Here is an 18,046-nt window from a genome sequence, read left to right as displayed (position 1 = left end):
TCTTGATTTCAGCTCAGGGCATGATCTCACCATTTGTGAGATCGAGCCCCACTCAGGCCAGGCACTGACAGCGTAAGGCCAACTTAGGATTCTCTCTCTCCCTCTCTCTGCCCCTCCCTGGCTTGCACTCACTTATGCGCATGCACAATCTCTCTCACTCAAAATAAATAAATATTTTTAAAAATAGTGGTAAAAGCATCAAATCTTATCTATACAAGGGGTTTTATTTATGTTTATTTATTTATTGAGAGACAGAGCCTGAGTGGGGGAGTGGCAGAGAGAGAGGGAGACAGAATCTGAAGCAGGCTTCAGGCTCTGAGCTGTCAGCACAGAGCCTGATGTGGGGCTTCAACCCACGAACTGCAAGTTCATGACCTGAGCTGAAACCAGACGCCCAACCAACTGAGCCACCCAGGCGCCCCTATACAAGTTTATTTTTTAATAAAAGAACATGAGACAGCATCCTTTTCCATGAAAACAGGGTTTCTAAAACAGAAACTATCAATTTTTCTCCCAAATCTTTTCCTAAATCTTCCTAGCATCACTAAAAGGGAATTGGGATCTATTTGCTCCATACATGAAATATGCTACCTTACTAACTCAGTCTACAAAATATATCCTGGTTTGTAATATGCACCAAGTCTTCTGCATGTAATTAACAAAGATGGAAGTTTTACAGAAGAGGAGGATGCAGTGAAATAAAGGAAATGGTAAGGAGTACAGAGAGAGGGGATCAAGAAGGAATGTCCTTGAGGAGAGGGACATAAAAGGTTCTAAATATTATTTGTGGGAGGGGAGCAAAGGAGGAAGGAGAGAAGAAACTTTAATTCTTACATTCCTAGGTTCTTTAACTGAAACTTCTGAAAATAAAGACTAATAACTAATTCACTGATGAACATGAAATTACCAATTGTTTTTGTTGTTGTTGTTGTTTTTTAAGTAGGCTCTCTGCCCAATGTGGGGCTTGAAACTCATGACTCAGAGATCAAGAGTCACATGCTCTACTGACAACCAGACAAGCGCCCCCGAAGTTACTGTTATCTAACAAAAATCTCAGAGTGATTTCTGATACCCAATAATTATATGCTGTCTAGGAAGGCTTCTCTGCTGCTCCCCCGTGGAATGAGAAGTAAACTTGGAAATTTTCTAATAAATTCATAATAGGATTGTATTAGTGTACTCTGTAGAGTAGGGGAAAGAACATAGGTAAATCCCAGAACAGCCACCCATATGGTAATCAAAGAAAATACTTAACTGTTTTGAGCTTCAGTCTCCTTGTCCATAAAATAGAATAATAATATATAGCACAGGAACACCTGGGTAGCTCAGCTGGTTAAGCATCTGACTTCAGCTCAGGTCATGGTCTCACAGTTTGTGAGTTCGAGCCCCGTGTCGGGCCCTGTGCTGACAGCTCAGAGCCTGGAGCCTGCTTCAGATTCTGTGTCTCCCTCTCTCTCTGCCCCTCCCCCACTCACAATGTCTCTCAAAAATTAAAAAAAAAATGTAAAAAAATAATAATAATACACAGCACAGAGCCTGGCAAAAAGTAGGTACATATCAAGGAGGAAGAATTTCCCATCCCCTTCAACATATCTCTATCTGGACTAAGATTCAAATTGACATGAGACAGATTAACAAGAGAAAGCCCAACTTAATTTTGTATGTATGGGGAATCCACATGGACATAGAATTCCAAAGAGTGTTAACAATATAATCATTTAATAAGTGTAATTTCCTATTTATAAGCCAACAAAAGTTTCAGAGTATGTTTCTGACAGTTACAAGGGTCAGATATATTTCAGTATTCAACCTTTAAAATTTTGAAACACAGTATTAGATAAATGAATGACAAGAAATATAGACTAATAGAGTAAAATATTACAAATTCTCTTTTGTAAGGTTTATCACTTAATGACTTCTTTGATTTTTTAAATTATAATGTGCTATTTGACAAACAGCGGAGTCCAAACACCTGTGGTATTAGCAGAAAGGGTCCTTCTAACTAAAAGGCACAGAGGCTAATAGCTGCTAAAGTCTGGAGTCATGTTAACCTGAGTTCTACCCTGATTCTACCAATTTCCTAAGCTGTGTGATCTTGGGCAAGTTATTTTTTTCTCTCTAATCTCAATTTTCTCATCTGTAAAACAGAAATAATAGAGTAGCTACAATAAAGTTCTAAACTCTGGGTTACATAATAAATTCTGTAAGGTTGACTAATTATGAGGCCCAGAGACATTCAAAGCAACTTCACCAAGGTGAGCCAGCTGGTGATTAGGACAATGCAAGAAAGCAAATCTCCTGTTTTCCAAGTCCAAAAACACAGACTCTACTGCACTTTGTTGTCCCCCAAAAGAAGAGAGCTCTGCCTCCTCTCCCTCCCACCTACCACACGATTGGGAGAGAATCACCTTTGCCATGTGACAAAAGTCCATTCTTAGGAATCAGATGCAATATTTGTTCCCATGTGACTTCTTAGAAACCACAATTTGTTCATGTCAAATTCTAAAGCTGATTAGTTATTTTGGTTGAGGTTTAAATGGACTAGGTTTAAGTGTTCTTTGTCAGACAAGCACAATGTCTCTGAGTTGCATGCGATAGGGACTACAAGCTTGATGAAGGGTTGTCGACAATGAGATAAGAACCAAAAATAAGTCCCCGCTGGATCCTTCTTTGTTGACCTTTTGTGTGGTCTCCAAAGTGCTATCATTCAACAGATTAGGGCTAGATTAGAATAGATTTGAAAACCACTGGGAAGAAGTTCAACTTTTTTGTTAAAAAATATATATATATAAATGTCTTTGATTACGTCAGTCCAACGACTTCCTTCTTAGAGAAAGAGCCTTGGATGAGGAGCAAGAACATTCTCTGTTCAGATTTTGCCTCTATCATGGGCCTGAACAAATAAATGTACAACACTTGTATTTCAGAATTAGCTCTCAACAGATGAAACTAGAGTACCTGCTGAATTCCTAACAGCTCAGTGAATGTCAATTCAGAAGCCTCCAAGATCAAGAGTCACTGTTATAATGCAGTATGTACAGATCTTGGCTTCATTTATCATCTCTATTCAAGGCAGACCCTTTCCCAAAGGGTGCCTGAAGAAAGAGTCATGTTAGCGATTGTGTAAAAATATATGAAGCACTTTAGGCAGTTATGATATATAATTGTGTATCTCCTAATAAAAGAGCAGTCCATAATAGAAAGAGACATAGTGGTTTACATTTAAACATATGTATGTATCTCACAAGGTGCTCAGATATCAATGGGATGGGTATTGGGGGATGTTTCCATCATACCCACTTTATTGATGGGAAAACCAAGTCCTAGGGAAATAAAAGCTTGCCTATGTTCACATGGCAAGAAAACTGTGTGGCTACAACAATAAGGCATACCTTCTGACTCCAATTCTACTCTATCAGCATCATAAAGGAATACAATTTGAACAGTTGAATGTAAGTGAATAATTTGAATTGCATAAAAAGATATTTTATCATTTTTCATTGATGTTTAGATGGCTAGGGTTCTGCTGAGTAATGATAAAAGTAAAGAAAATGACCAACAAATCCCTTTAGTCTTTTCCTGCCCTCTGACTGCTAACCCTTCTCAGTTAAAATCACTTAATCTGTAATGCAAATGTAAAGCTACTACGGTAAGTTATGGTTAAAAACTTCCCCTGCTTTATAAAAAGAATTCCATTGTAATATGAATTATCCCCATACCTATCTACTAGGACCCACTGTTATGCAATCTGTAGGACAGGCTTGAAGCAGTCTTCCACAAGACAGCATATTTCCCCCTATTCATTTATCTCTGTAGGGGCAAGACAAGAAAGCAGTGCTGAGACAGAAGAAAGGCATTCAGTACTGGTTTGCCTTCTAATCTTCCAACAAGCAGAGTCCTGAACAACCAGCACTTACCTGGGTACCCACGGGATAAGGAGGGGCTGTAAAGTGGACATCCTACAGGGCTATTTGATTCCCTAATGTGAATGACAATTGACTGAGCTTGGGAACCAGTTGATGCTGCAGCAAGCCTGCAGTTAAGCACCAATGCATGTTCAGAAGGGCCCTGGCAAGCAGAACCTGCAGTCAAATCCATATTAATGCTTCCAAGGGGCACCTGGGCAGCTCAGCTGGTTAAGCAGCTCAGGTCATGATCTCGTGGTTCGCAAGTTGGAGCCCTGCATTGGGCTCTGTACTGACAGCTCGGAGCCTGGAGCCTACTTCAGATTCTGTGTCTCCCTCTCTCTCTGCTCCTCCCCTGCTAGTGTTCTGTCTCTCATCTAAAAAAATAAACATTAAAAAAAAAAAGTAATGCTTCTAAGCTACAGGTCTGTTATTAGTGAATGAGGAAATAATATTAGTGGCATTTAACAATTGTGCTTTAATGAAACAGAACAAAATGCATGGCACATAGTAAGGATAAATACTATTTTGTGTATGTATATAAATGTGTATTAAAAGGCTTTTAAGCCTTTTTGAAGAGAGAAGTCACAATTCAGCTCCAGTATCTACCAGTCACATGGGAATGCAGAAAATGTATAGCTAGATACTCCAATTTTTTTCAAGAGAAGCCAGAATTCTGAACTATTGAATGAAATATCCCCAAGTTTTTAAAGAAAGCTCAAACTTTCTTAAAACAGTGTATAGGCCAAACCAAATCCATCTGATGGCTGAACCTTGACTGACTGTCCTTGTTCTCTTGCTTTAAAGAAATCAGTACACATGCAATAAAACTGAGGCAGTAGAACTAATCTTAAGAAAGAGAGCAAAGCATTTCTGCTTCATGTCCCTGGGAAACTGTGTGTGTAGAAGCCCTTCCAGAAGGCATTAACCACAGCAACACTAACGGAGGGAAAAGAACAGTTCTGTGTGATCAAGTGAGGAAGGAACCATGTGGCCTTGGTGACAGAGGACTGACTGGGCAAAGAGATAAAATAATGGTGAGCCTACTAGTTTCTATGAACCTTCCTTGAGTTGGGTTAGGTGATGAGGCAGAACTCTCAGAGACATCAACCCTGACTTTCCCTTCACAAGGATAGATAGATTAGATGGATGGATGGATGAACGGACATATTTTTTTTTTCTTTTGAGAAGTGTGCAAAAGAATAAAACCAAAGAATGCCATCAGAGTCACCATCGAGTGCTATACAGGAAAGGCTCTGCCAGCCCACAATGTTCACCACCCTCACCTACCCTAGAGCAGCAATGAGCAGTTTCAGGAGAATCAAGTAGGGGCTGGTGGGGAAGGAACACTTCACGTGCCTCACCTGCTACCTGGCTCGTCACAGAACTAGGACCTACTTAAAGCAGACACAGATCTTTAGTCTCTGGGCTTCACAAGTGACACTTGCCTAGCAAACAAAACTCTTAAGTGATATGAGGAGCTTAGGCTTAGAGGTTGATGGGACTGAGCTGAGGCTTCTTCACCTCTCTATTCCTGGGAAAAGATTCACAAAACCAGGGAATGCTACCTGCCCACAGTCCCACTTGCCTATTTTAAAACACCAGGATTGTTCCATGCAAATGTGCAGGCCCCCAGCCTGAGACCTGGTCTTGCATCAAACAGAAAGCAAGGCCAGACGCCAGCTCCAGACCCAGCTGTTCCCCAAGCTCGCAAGTGCAGGTGTGAGATCATCCCTATGAACCTCACCTGCCTGCAGTTTGTCACCTCAATGTCATTACCACAGACAGAGATGCGGTTGGGGCTTTTGTTTTACTTCACATCAGGGGGAAGTCATTTTTGGAATTTTTCATCTTAAATAGATTTTTCTTAAATGTATGTGACACATATTCCTCACAGGACTTAATAAAATAGATATTTCTCATGCTTGGAAAGTAAACTACAGCTGCACAGATTGAAACAAAATTTATTTTTTTAAACTAACATATTTTGGTTGGAACACTCAAAATACATATTTAGCTATAGTTTCTAAAAAAGCTCAGAACCAACAAAACATAACTTTCTCAGCAAATAGTTTTTACTTATATAATGTTAATTTACAGGGCAAAGACTAACATTTGTTAGTCTACCAAGCTAAACATTTAATAGTATCCCTTTTTATCAACAAGGAAAATAATATAATTTCAAAAGAAAGAAAATTCCTAAAGCTCTTTATTCCTATATAATCACCATCACGGAAGCAGGAAAACCTTATTTTCAGATTCTTAAAAATATATTCTGTATTTTTCTGTAAAAAAAGGAAGAAGTGATAAGTGTAAATATAAAGCTTCTGGTTGCTTTAAAATGACTCCTCATAAAAACAAATAAATAAAGTCCATTTTTATGCAAAAGCTTAGGCTGAACTGTATAAGGAGTGGTGGTCTTATATGTGACCTCAATGCAAAGAATATAGGTGCTTTTACTTGGAGATATATATATATATACATATATATATGAAATCAAATGTATTCCCTAACCAGTAAGTGTCTAGCAGAAATAACAGTAATGGGAATGCAGTTTTCATGACATTCTCAGGTGACTTCCAGGATCTCCTTGTGACAACAAGAAACAAACCTCTGGGACTCCATAACCTCCCCAGACATGGTGTACTAAAAGGATTTGGCTTGTTTCGTCTCTCCTGATTATGCAATATATGCTAGAAGCAGAAGAATGGGGACACGGACCACTGGGCTGTGGACAATGTTTTCTGGTCCCACTTGTTTCATCTCCTCATTTACTATTTTGTGTGTTGCCCTGACATTTGCAGTGAGATAAGGGTGGACATAACTCCAGGCAAGAGCAAGGAGAAATGTTTGCCTTGTCTGTAAGGCAAAGAATGCAGGGAGGTACATATTTAAGCACTTGGTGGGCCAGCATGTGAGCACACACATGTTTACACACACACACATTTATACCTAGGCACCCAATATGTCTTTACTGGCAGATAGATAGTCAGATAGACATATCTAGCTTTACACACCAGATATTTTCCTCAAAGTTATGATCAATATTTTGCAACTCAAGTATTCAAAGGCTCTAGAGAAGCTTACTATTTAAAAGAAATTCATTACGACTTTCATAAGCCAATATTTGCTAATATAAATAATCACACCTAAACTGTCCAAGTTTGGATTTATGTATTCAGAAATAGCCTGCAACTCCAAACACAGAGATCACAGTTAAACTACCCTGGGATGTGTTCTTTTGTAACATTTCACCTAATGGGTAAACAGGTGACCATCACTTCAAATGTCGATATTTGAAATAGCAGGTATCAGCCAGACCTTGTTCAAACAAGAAAAACAGCTCAAAGATTATTTGGAACAGAAGCAGGAAAACTTAATATGTGCCAACTGCCACACCCACAAAATATCTAAGGGGGGGGAGCCCCCTGCATCACAATGATTCAACCCACTCAAAGATTTACCAAGACAAATAAACAACATCTGTCCACTGGGATTGGCAAGTGCCTTTTTGTTCCCTATTAGTTCTGCAGCACTCAGAGAGAGAATGCTATTCACTGTACCTTAAGATCTCAAAGGAAACCAACACTTCAAATGATTATCTCTATTTAGTTTGCCACATCCCCACTGCTCCTAGTATAAATATTCAGTGTAAAGAACAAGCTACCATGAAAAGCAATTATGGGGAAGACAGACCCCAAGAAATTACTGAACACATAATCAGCAACACCTACACACTTGCTTGACCAGCCTCCTAAAAGAGCCTGCCCAAATCAAACTCTTAAATGATAGTCTAGTTCTGAGACCGTGACAGCTGCAGTCACCAGCACAGTCAATGCCATAGACGGTATGACACACCGAAGCACAGGATATGTGCAAACTGACTTTCAGATCATGTGGTGCGCATTTTATAAAATCGTTTTAAGGAACTGATGCATAAAACAGTCAGAGTTTTTCAACCACGGTCAGCAGGCATAGTCATGGTATCTGGTTACTGCAGAAACAGAATTCACTGGAGCTGAAGGCTACTCAGCATTAACCAAATTATTTTTATAAAAGTGTTTACACTCTTTTTTAAGTGTTATCTTTTAAATTTACTTCCTTAATGGAAAACAAACATTTTTTCTGAACTCAAAAGGAAAAAAAGTCCTTAATCCTTCTAATCCATATTTTTCAACAAGCTTCCATTTTCATTATATATAAATAAATATCCAGCTATAATAACCAAATTTAGCTTCCTCCTTATAATAAGGAAAGCATGAGACACAATGGAAGGAAAATTCTCTATCTCCAAGAAAGCAGGAAGATTAAGTTAGCAACTCAGCACATGGCACTAAAGTGAGACTAGGTCCAGTCTTTCTTAACTTGAGGTCAGAAGCTATTCACCCCTATGCTATCTCATCTGACCTAAGCTTTATCTCATCCAACTTTCTTTCCTTAGCCAGAATCCCTGAAGTAGCTAAAGGGAAAAAGGAAAAAAGGGGGGAGGGGAACAGCACCACCATGATCACCATAGATTTTTAAAAAAATAATAAAGGCCAACACTTAGTGCTTACAATAGTATTGTACAATATACATATAATGTAACATATGTAATTTCAAATTTTCTAGGAGTCACATTAAAAGTTTTTGTTTAAGTTGAGATTTTAACATATTTAACCTAATATATCAAAAATATTATCATTTCAGGGGCACTTGGCTGGCTCAGTTGGAGGGGCACACAATTCTTGATCTTGGAGTTATGAGTTCGAGCCCCACACTGGGTATAGAGATTACTTAAAAAAATAAAATCTTTAAAAAAATATTACCATTTCAACATGAAATAGATTTTTAAAAATGAGATACTTTGCACTGTATTTTTTATACCTAGTCTATTAAATTTAATGTGAATTTTACACTTACAATACCTCTTAACTTGGACCAGCCACATTTCAAACACTCAAGAGCCACATGTAGCTAATGGCTACCAAATTGGATGGTGCAAGCTTACAATCTGCCAGGTGCTGTTCTAAGTGCTTTAAATGTACAGATTCATTTAATCCTCACAACAATCCTACAAGGTAAATACTACCATTATTCTCATTTTATAGACAAGGAACTGAAACAAAGAACAGAGACCCAAAATCACATGCTGGTAGATAACAGAGTTGGGTAATTCAAACCTTGGCCATCTGGCTACAACTTCTATGCTATCTAGAAAGAGCCTGCCTATTGGGTCTATAACAGGCACAGAGCTGCATATCTAAATAAATTCTTCCAAGTGCTCCTCAGAACAACTTTAGAGGATAAGTATTAATACCCAAATTTTATACACTGCTGCACCATTAACAGGTATTTAAAGATAGCATGACTTCACAAAGGAACACATGGGAGAAGACAGTAAAGGAGACCAGTCCACAGGTCCTACTCTAACAGAACACGTAGTCTAGCAAGAGAATACAAAACCATTACAAGGTATAATGGGCTAAAAAAGAGGTACAAAGTGCTATAGACACTTGGAGGGAAAAAATTTATCCCTTTAAGAGAACAGGCAAGGCCTTCATGAAAGAGGTAACATTTAAAAGGGCTTAATTAGAAACCTATATAAAATGCTCCAAGAACAAAGGCAAGGAGGTGAAAGGAGTTCTATAGGGTGCTGAAGGAATGGCTAAAGTACTTCCAGAATGGTTGAAGTTTAGAGAGCAAGTAGGGAAAACACCTATCAGCTGTGGTGCTGAAATTGTCCAAGGGCCATGGCATGGAAAAACTCAAATTCTGTGCAAAGTTTGAGGAGACTGAATAAAGGAACAAACCTCACCCTTAGGTAAAATCACTCTACCAACACTAGGAAGGATGAACAGCAACAGAAGAGATTAGATAGGAAAGGTTGGCACGGATGCTGCTAAAATAGTCTAGGCAAGCAGTTGCAATGGTCATAGCCAATTTTAAGACAGGAGGTATGAGGAGGCTTTCTGGATGCAAAATCCTGAAGGTCTGGGGTCTAAAGTGAAGCAAAAGATTATAGTTTCTACCCATATGCTAGTTAATCATAATACATTTTTATTAGCCTTTTTTTTTTCGAACTAAACTTTCTGCTATATCTGTACTTCTCACATCAAGATTTATACTACTATCTACTGGCCTTGTATCTAGCTCTTATTTTAAATTCAACAACTCCTTTCCTATCAAGAAGGGAGTCAGTTAGCAGAAAATGGCAAAAGGCATTATTTTTCAACTTAGAATAACTTGAAACCTCCAAGTTCTTCAACCCAAAGCCAGAAGAATCTCAGAGTCAGACCTCCAGCACAGCTGAATAATATTCTGTAAGGGCTTAACAAGCAGCTGAGCCTAAAATATTGGCCTTTTGCTTAAAGGTCTTAATGTTGTAAAGGAAAAGTTAAAAACAATTTCCCTACTGCCTACTTCCCTTTGCATTTATTTATTATTTTTTCATGTTTAATTAAAAAACACTTCTTCTTTAAACAAATAATTTCCTTTTTTTTCCCTTTAATTACCTGACAAACAGTAGTAGAGCTGCATAAATTTTGCCTGAGGTTAAAGCTGGAGGAGAGCCTAATCACCAGCTTGAGACATTGTTCTGGCCAAGTAAAGCAGAACACATTTATCCCATGTGTTTGAACAATACTTAGGCACTTCCGTTAAGACCTCCTTTTACCCAGTGTTGATTCTGATTACCCGCTTTCCTGATTTGTGTAGGAAATATGGGTGTTCTTCACACCACCACCACAGGATTAAGGAAATGTACCTTAATGCAGCGGAGTTCAGGTATCACACAGCCTTCCACAGAGAACACGAGCACAAATGCCAGCCCTACTCCATTACATGTCAACTTGAGCAGCCTTTCCTCGATTCATAATTGGTATCATTCTAGACAAACCTCCATGGTTTTCTATTTTCCATAAAGAAGGTGGTCAAAGAACAGTGATGGGAGTAGGTAGAAAAGTCAAGGGGGGAAAACAAGTAAAATGAATGCCAAAAATAAGTACAGTTAACCCTTCAACAAGGGTTTGAACCATGTGGGTCCACTTATACATGTATTTTTTTTACAGTACGATAAATGTATTTTCTCCACCTTATAATTTTCTTAGTAACATTTTCTTTTCTCTACCTTATTTTATTGTAAAAGTACAACATATAACATATATAATAGACAAAATATGTGTTAACCAACTTTACACTGTTGGTAGGCTTTCGGTCAACAATAGGCTATTACTAGTTAAGTTTTTGGAGAGTCAGAAGTTACGTGTGGAGTTTTGACTGTCCGGGTATCCATGCCTAATCCCTATGCTGTTGAACAGTCAAGTGAATGAGCTCTGAGTATAAGCTAAAAAAATTGGGATTAATGACACATAAAACAATGAATATCAAAGCTAAACAGATACAGATACACACACACAATTACCTGTGTGTTTTTCTTAAGAGGCCCCACTCCAAATTCTCAGGCCTAAGTATATACTCTTACACGTGGTCTAAAGATGCTCAAAGCACTTATCTTATCCTACAATTCAATCTAGTAATAAAAGTATGGTGCTCTGGGAAGACCGAATTCGGGGCAGCTGGGAAGTCTCACTGGAATCAAATGATCTCATCTGCCAACCATCCAGGACTCCCCAAAGTTTGGAAGTGCTCTGTGTCACTGGTGATCTCTCTAGCAACTGACAAGGGAAGTGGAGAGTGGGGAGGGAGCTATCTTTCCATTTAGGGAAATCTTCCTGCATTGTGGCCCACTTTTCCATCTAAGATATAAAAACCACACAGACCTGATTCCAAGTAGAAAATCTATCTTTGACACAGGTAGTTGGAAAGGATCTCAGGTAACAATCTACTCAGATAACCATTTGTATACACACCAAACAGACCGGTGTACAAGAAATAAGAGGTCCTAGAGTCTCTGGCTACCTAAAGCATTAATGCCTCTTTAGAGGCAAGTGGCTGTCATAGCAAAGGCAAGATTGGGGAAGAGACTGAAGAAAGGCCATAAATAATACAATGTGCAATTAAGAGCAGAAATAAAGAGTCTGCAAATATAAAACAAAAAAAATTTTAATTTTTAAAAAAAATTTTTAATGTTTATTTTTGAGAGGGGGGGAGGGGCAGAGACTGAGAGACACAGAATCCAAAGCAGGCTCCAGGCTGTCAGCACAGAGCCCGACACGGGGCTCAAAACCCTAAACTGTGAGATAGTGACCTGAGCCAAAGTTGGATGCTTAACCAACTGAGCCACCCAGGTGCCCCCCCTGCAACCTACAAAATTTTTAAGATCATAAAGGAAGGATGGCAAAGGAGGGCCAATATAGAAATTTAAAGAGAACACCAAAACAGGAGCCTACAATGAGCAGCATAAGCTTGGATACCTCTGAAGGTAATTAAATCACAGATGAGGATATCATGGTTCACAATAAATTGTCAAAAAGTAATGACCATTATTATGGTGATTACTATTGTGACTTTACTTCTCTAGGTCTCAGTTTTCTCCCTAGATCTGCAATTTATATATTTTTTATATCTTCAATTTTTAAGAGAGGGGAGTTCCAACTTTTTAAACTCATTACAAGAGATAAGGCATTTTTTTTAAAGGTTAGAAGTACCTGACTAGAGGATTTTAGAGATTCCTTCCATTTCTAACATCATTTTATGATGATATATTCTGACTTCACTTGACCTCAGAGCTTTGGCAAGAGAAAGTGTTTTGTTTTTGTTTTTTCTTTTAAGTGTTTACGTATTTAGAGAGAGAGAGATATAGCAGGGGAGGGGCAGAGGGGCAGAGGGGCAGAGAGAGAGAGAGAGAGAGAGAGAGAGAGAGAGAGAGAGAGAGAGAGAGAGAATCCCAAGCAGGCTCCGTGCTGTCAGCCCGGAGCCTGACGTGAGGCCGGAACTCAAGAACCGTGAGATAGTGAGCTGCGCAGAAATAGTCACTTAACTGACTGAGCCACACAGGTGTCCCGAGAGAAAAAGTTTCTTAATCACTTGTTGCTAGCAGAAAACTAAATTTAAATATGCCAACAAAAGGAAATGAATGAAAACAGGGTCACTGTATGGATCAATAAGAAAAATGTGTCACGGGGCGCCTGGGTGGCTCAGTCGGTTGAGCGGCCGGCTTCAGCTCAGGTCATGATCTCATGGTCTGGAGTTCGAGCCCCACGTAGGGCTCTGTGCTGACAGCTCAGAGCCTGGAGCCTGTTTCAGATTCTGTGTCTCCTTCTCTCTGACCCTCCCCCGTTCATGCTCTGTCTCAAAAATAAATAAAAGTTAAAAAAAAAATTAAAAAAAAATGTCACGAACTAAAAAGTGAGACTAACTCAACCCTCTGTGTGTGTGTTTAAAAAATTTGTAAGCCATCCGTACAACAAATCCCCAAGAAAAAAAGCAAATCATTAGAGATATCTGTTAGATTTCATAGTCAGTACATATGGTATGTTAAATCTATTTCTATCTAAAAAACAAAAATACTAATTGGAAATATGTGTCACATAAACTCTGCCATGATGCTTTATTAGAAAACTGAGTAGAAATGTCACCAAGTATAAACAGAATCATCAATGAGATACAGGTTAGTCCAAGCCAATATCCACAGAAACTCAAAGAGAGCACACTATTAAAGGTATCTTTATGTTGCATACCAGTAGGTATTCATACCAGGGACTCTGCAAATATCTCATTTAATTACCACAACTTCTTGAGATCTGTATTATTACCCTCAATGGCAATAATAAGTCCCAGAGAGGTTGAAAGCATTGCCCAAGATGATATTGCTAGGAAGTGGTAGAACCAAATATGTAATATATATAACAATATATACAATATTTTATATTATATTAACATATTTTAATATTTATATATTGATTTTTAAGTACTCTCTACACACAACATGGGGCTCAAACTCACAATCCTGACATGAAGAATCAGTCGCACACTCTACTGACTCAGACAGCCAAATGCTCTGGAACCAACATTTAAATGATAGATTTATTTGGCTCCACACCCCTGCTTTTTATTTTTTAATTTTTTTTAATGTTTACTTACTTGAGAGAGAGAATGCGCATACACACAAGTTGGGAAATGGACAGAGAGAGAGAGAGAATCCCAAGCAGGCTCTGTGCTGTCAGCTCAAAGCCCAATATGGGGTGGATCTCACGAACCACAAGATCATGACCTGAGCCAAAATCCAGAGATGGACATACTATTAACCAACTGAGCCACCCAGGCGCCCCGCACCCGTTTGTTAACTATGCTTCTACTCTCATTAAAAGCCACCCGAGAATGGCACCTCCCAAGTGAGAGGCTGAACTTGCAGAGTAGGTCATTTCTGTTCCATATTCATGAGGTCTGCATATTAGGCTCAATGAGGTCACTAATATTGTGGTCCTAGAAAAATTTTTCTCACAAACACAAATTATACATACAACTAAATCTTTTGTGAAGTTGACAAAGCAACTACTCACATTAAACTAAAATGAGCCAAGTACATAAAGGAAAAGAGATAAAAACACTAAAGCCTGCAGTGGGATGGTACTTCGGTGGATGAATCCAAGACTCAAACAGCAGTTGGCAAATCCCAGACTAGAGCAATAAGCACCAAGAAGAATGCAAGTAGGAAGTATGATGACACGAGTCATAAACAACAACAGGGGCCGTAGGCCTAAGAAATTTCAAGTTTACTTTTACTCTATAGATTCTATTCTTGATAGAGAAAGGGGAGGAGGCAGTAACTACACATATTTGTTTGCCTTAATAACAACACTTTATGCAGCAGAGAGAAAAAAAATTCTTCTAATTTCTGATGCAATGCAATGATCCAAAAGCTACTGGCTTCTTGAACAAGAATTACCTCTCTTTTGTAGACTGTGTGTGAATATGGTGCATGTCCTGACAGTATCTTTCAGCCACCTCCACAAGAGGAGAGCCTATAAACAGCAAGGGGTTATGGTGGATCAGACTCAGTAAAAGTTGCAAGGAGTTTGGGAAACAGGATTATGACTAAGAAGAACCTTCAAATTTCAAGGCCAGAGGTTTAATGCCAACTCTAGGACAGGTTACAGTATAAACCTGAGCCCAGTCTTTTAACCTTTCTTCCGTTTCCATTATCTCTAAAATGGGAAAAATTTTATGTAAATAACAGTACAAAATGTGAAGTGCTACCCCTACATTAAATAAAGCATGCTTTGAAACTCCAGAGATACACAAAAGAAAATAAAAAACTAACATCACCTATAGTGTATTCATATGTTTGTATACATGTCTGATACATACATGGTCTCACGATTGAAAATTAATCAGTATACATTATTAAAAGCTATTAATTATATTACTCTTTCACTCATTAACCATTTACATCCTTCATGGAAGGGAAATAAAGAAAAAATAAAAAATGTATATACATATACATACCCTACATTTAAAGAAAATTTCCTCAACTTGTCAAACAACTGCACTTAATAAATGAGGTGGGTGTTAGACCAAATAAGCAACAAACACAACTCCTCTAAATGTCAGTCTTCATTATAACAGGCCTAAAAACAACTTTGAGTTATGAATCTTTTACTCCAAAAAGTAGGCCCCTGAGATATTTAGACTACACTGGGAGATTCCTCAGGTATGTGTACACACAAATACAAATGCAGTGGCGGTAAGCTGAAGTGTTATTTTTTAGTTCCCCCCACATAAACTTAAAAAAGAGAATGAAAATGTATTAAGTTCTGAGACATATATTTTCAACCTAAATCATAATTTTCTCCCACTTTCTTTCCACTTCTCAGGAGAGTGTATGCGGTAACAAAAGTAAACTTGGGAAAATGCACTAGGAAGTTACACTTCATAGGTACAAACTAAATGAGGCATCACCAATGAAATTCGCAAATAACAACTTTCACAAAGTAGGTTTCCTCTAACAGTCCTAGTCCACTTCAAGTTCAGCCCAACTTTCTATTTAAATGATAATAATAGGGGCACCTGGGTGCCCTTCAGTTCAGGTCATGATCTCACAGTTTGTGAGCTGGAGTCCCGCGTTGGTCTCTGTCCTGACAGCACAGAGCCTGGAGCCTGCTTCGGATTCTGTCTCCCCATGTCCCTCTGCCCCTCCCCCACTTGTGCTCTGTCTCTCAGAAGAGATAAATGTTAAAAAAATTAAAAATAAACATACAGGGGCGCCTGGGTGGCTCAGTTGGTTAAGCGTCCGACTTCGGCTCAGGTCATGATCTCGCGGTCTGTGAGTTTGAGCCCCGCATCGGGCTCTGTGCTGACAGCTCAGAGCCTGGAGCCTGCTTCAGATTCTGTGTCTTCCTCTCTCTCTGACCCTCCCCCATTCATGCTCTCTGTCTCAAAAATAAACGTTTAAAAAAAAACATATATATATGATAATAATAGTAATTATCCAGTGCAACGTCTACCTCTACATCAGGCTCCAGACTAGGTTTTGCAATTCTAATATTATCTCATTTTTTCTCACAAAAATCATAAAATAGGTTCAATTCACTTTTTTTTTAAAGGAGAAACTAAGACACATAAGTTAAGAAACTTGCCCATGGTCATGGACCAGTTATCCAAAACCCAGGGAGCCTAGACGCAAAAGTTCAGGTTTTAAACTCTCAATGGTATTTAGAGTAGGGCTAGTTATAGCAATATATGGAGAAGTAGGAAGTTTCCTACTACATAGCTTTTAAGTAAAAAAATTTTTAAAGAGAAATATGGAGAGGGATGGCAATCCATTAAGAACTTACTGGGGAACTGCCTGAAGCTTATTTGAAGGCTGATTTCTCGAATCAAAGAACATTTTTAAAAAACCACTAAAATCGCTGTCATTTACCCAAACATGTCACATGTGATAAAATAAATGCACCATCAAAAATGTTTTTAAAAATACTATGTGTGACAGGTAAGTAGGAAAGGATTAACACAGTGTGGGGTAAGTGGAAATATACAGCTGAAACTGACTAATCTATTTCAGAAATTAATATATTCAGCTATATGAAACATTAAAAACAAGTCCAACATTCCATCATTCTTAGCCAGTAAATTTTACTATATGTATTTTAAGCCAAGAAAAATTATAGAAGTTCTGAATTTAAAAAGAGCTAAGAATTTAACTTAACATTAATTAGGATGTGCTCCTTTTCAAATTACTGTAATTGGTCAAGTAGTTTCAAGAACTTAGAAATGGTTTTGTCTTGGAGCACCTGGGTGGCTCAGTCAGTAAGCGTTCCACTTCAGCTCAGGACATGATCTCGCAGTTTCGTGAGTTCCAGCCCCGCATCAGGCTCTGTGCTGGCAGCTCAGAGCCTGGTGCCTGCTTCGGATTCTGTCTCCCCCTCTCCCTGCCCCTCCCCCACTCGTTCTCTCTCTCTCTCTCTCTCTCTCTCTCTCTCAAAATTAAATAAACATTAAAAAATTTTTTTGAAAAAATGGTTTTGTCTCATAGATTTATTTACAGTCTTCCTCCACACAACAACTGAAACCATTAGCCCTCTCCTCCAAATTATCAAATGGATTGTCTTTGTATTGGGAAATTGAGCTAAGTTCCCTGAAGAGAATCCACTGAATTGTTTCTGCTATGCTGTACTTCATATCAAACAGTTTGCTAAGAAGTAAACTCTTAGTTCTCTTACTAAAAATTCTGGTCAGTGACTTCCCTAACCAACAAATTCTTTTTCTAAAATATCAAGTAGAAAAACTTGTATGTCAAACATTGTATACCAAATAGATGAATGATGGCTTATCAGATTTACAAGTGAAATTTTTATCTTAAGGAAAACAAATTTGAAATTTGGGAAAAATTCTCACTGCCTTGACTTCAGTAAATACAATAACATTTGGTATGTAGAAATTGTTTTTTAAACAGGTAGACTATAACCTGAGAGATCTCTAACCAGACAGATGAACTTTGAAAAGGAGAGAAAGCTCAGCAAGTAACCTCAAACTCTGCCCAAAACAAACGCTCACTGACTTCCCCTACAGGTCTTTTCCCCTCTCTGTGGAGGTGCTTTGGAAATTTCATTCAAATCCCTAACAGCTCCTATCAAATTATATTAGAATTGTGACCTTATGATAAGATGCCTACAGACGATTCTAATTAATCTTAGTTTGTAGAATGGATTAATGAATGCATTTTGTAGCTCTTTGCATAGATTACACATATGTGCATTAAT

General features: G+C 38.4%; 1 protein-coding gene across 18 annotated transcripts in view; it reads right to left on the bottom strand.

Moving 5' to 3' along the window:
* BNC2 (basonuclin 2) overlaps positions 1-18,046 on the bottom strand; it is a 436,381-nt gene that overhangs the window by 369,747 nt on the left and 48,588 nt on the right. Inside the window, exon 1 of one of the 18 annotated variants that reach the window (XM_053205073.1) lies at positions 1-6,465. This exon is cut by the window's left edge and continues 2,390 nt beyond it. The exons of the other annotated variants lie outside the window; for them this stretch is intronic. The gene's annotated coding sequence lies outside the window, so the exon portion shown is untranslated. Of the gene's footprint in view, positions 6,466-18,046 lie in introns of those variants that run through there. 18 annotated transcript variants of the gene reach the window in all.

The sequence above is a fragment of the Acinonyx jubatus genome, chromosome D4 (genome assembly GCF_027475565.1).
Source record: "Acinonyx jubatus isolate Ajub_Pintada_27869175 chromosome D4, VMU_Ajub_asm_v1.0, whole genome shotgun sequence".
Lineage (NCBI taxonomy): Eukaryota > Metazoa > Chordata > Mammalia > Carnivora > Felidae > Acinonyx > Acinonyx jubatus.
Note: the sequence above shows the minus strand (reverse complement) of the source record. Positions and strands in the feature narration are given on the sequence as shown.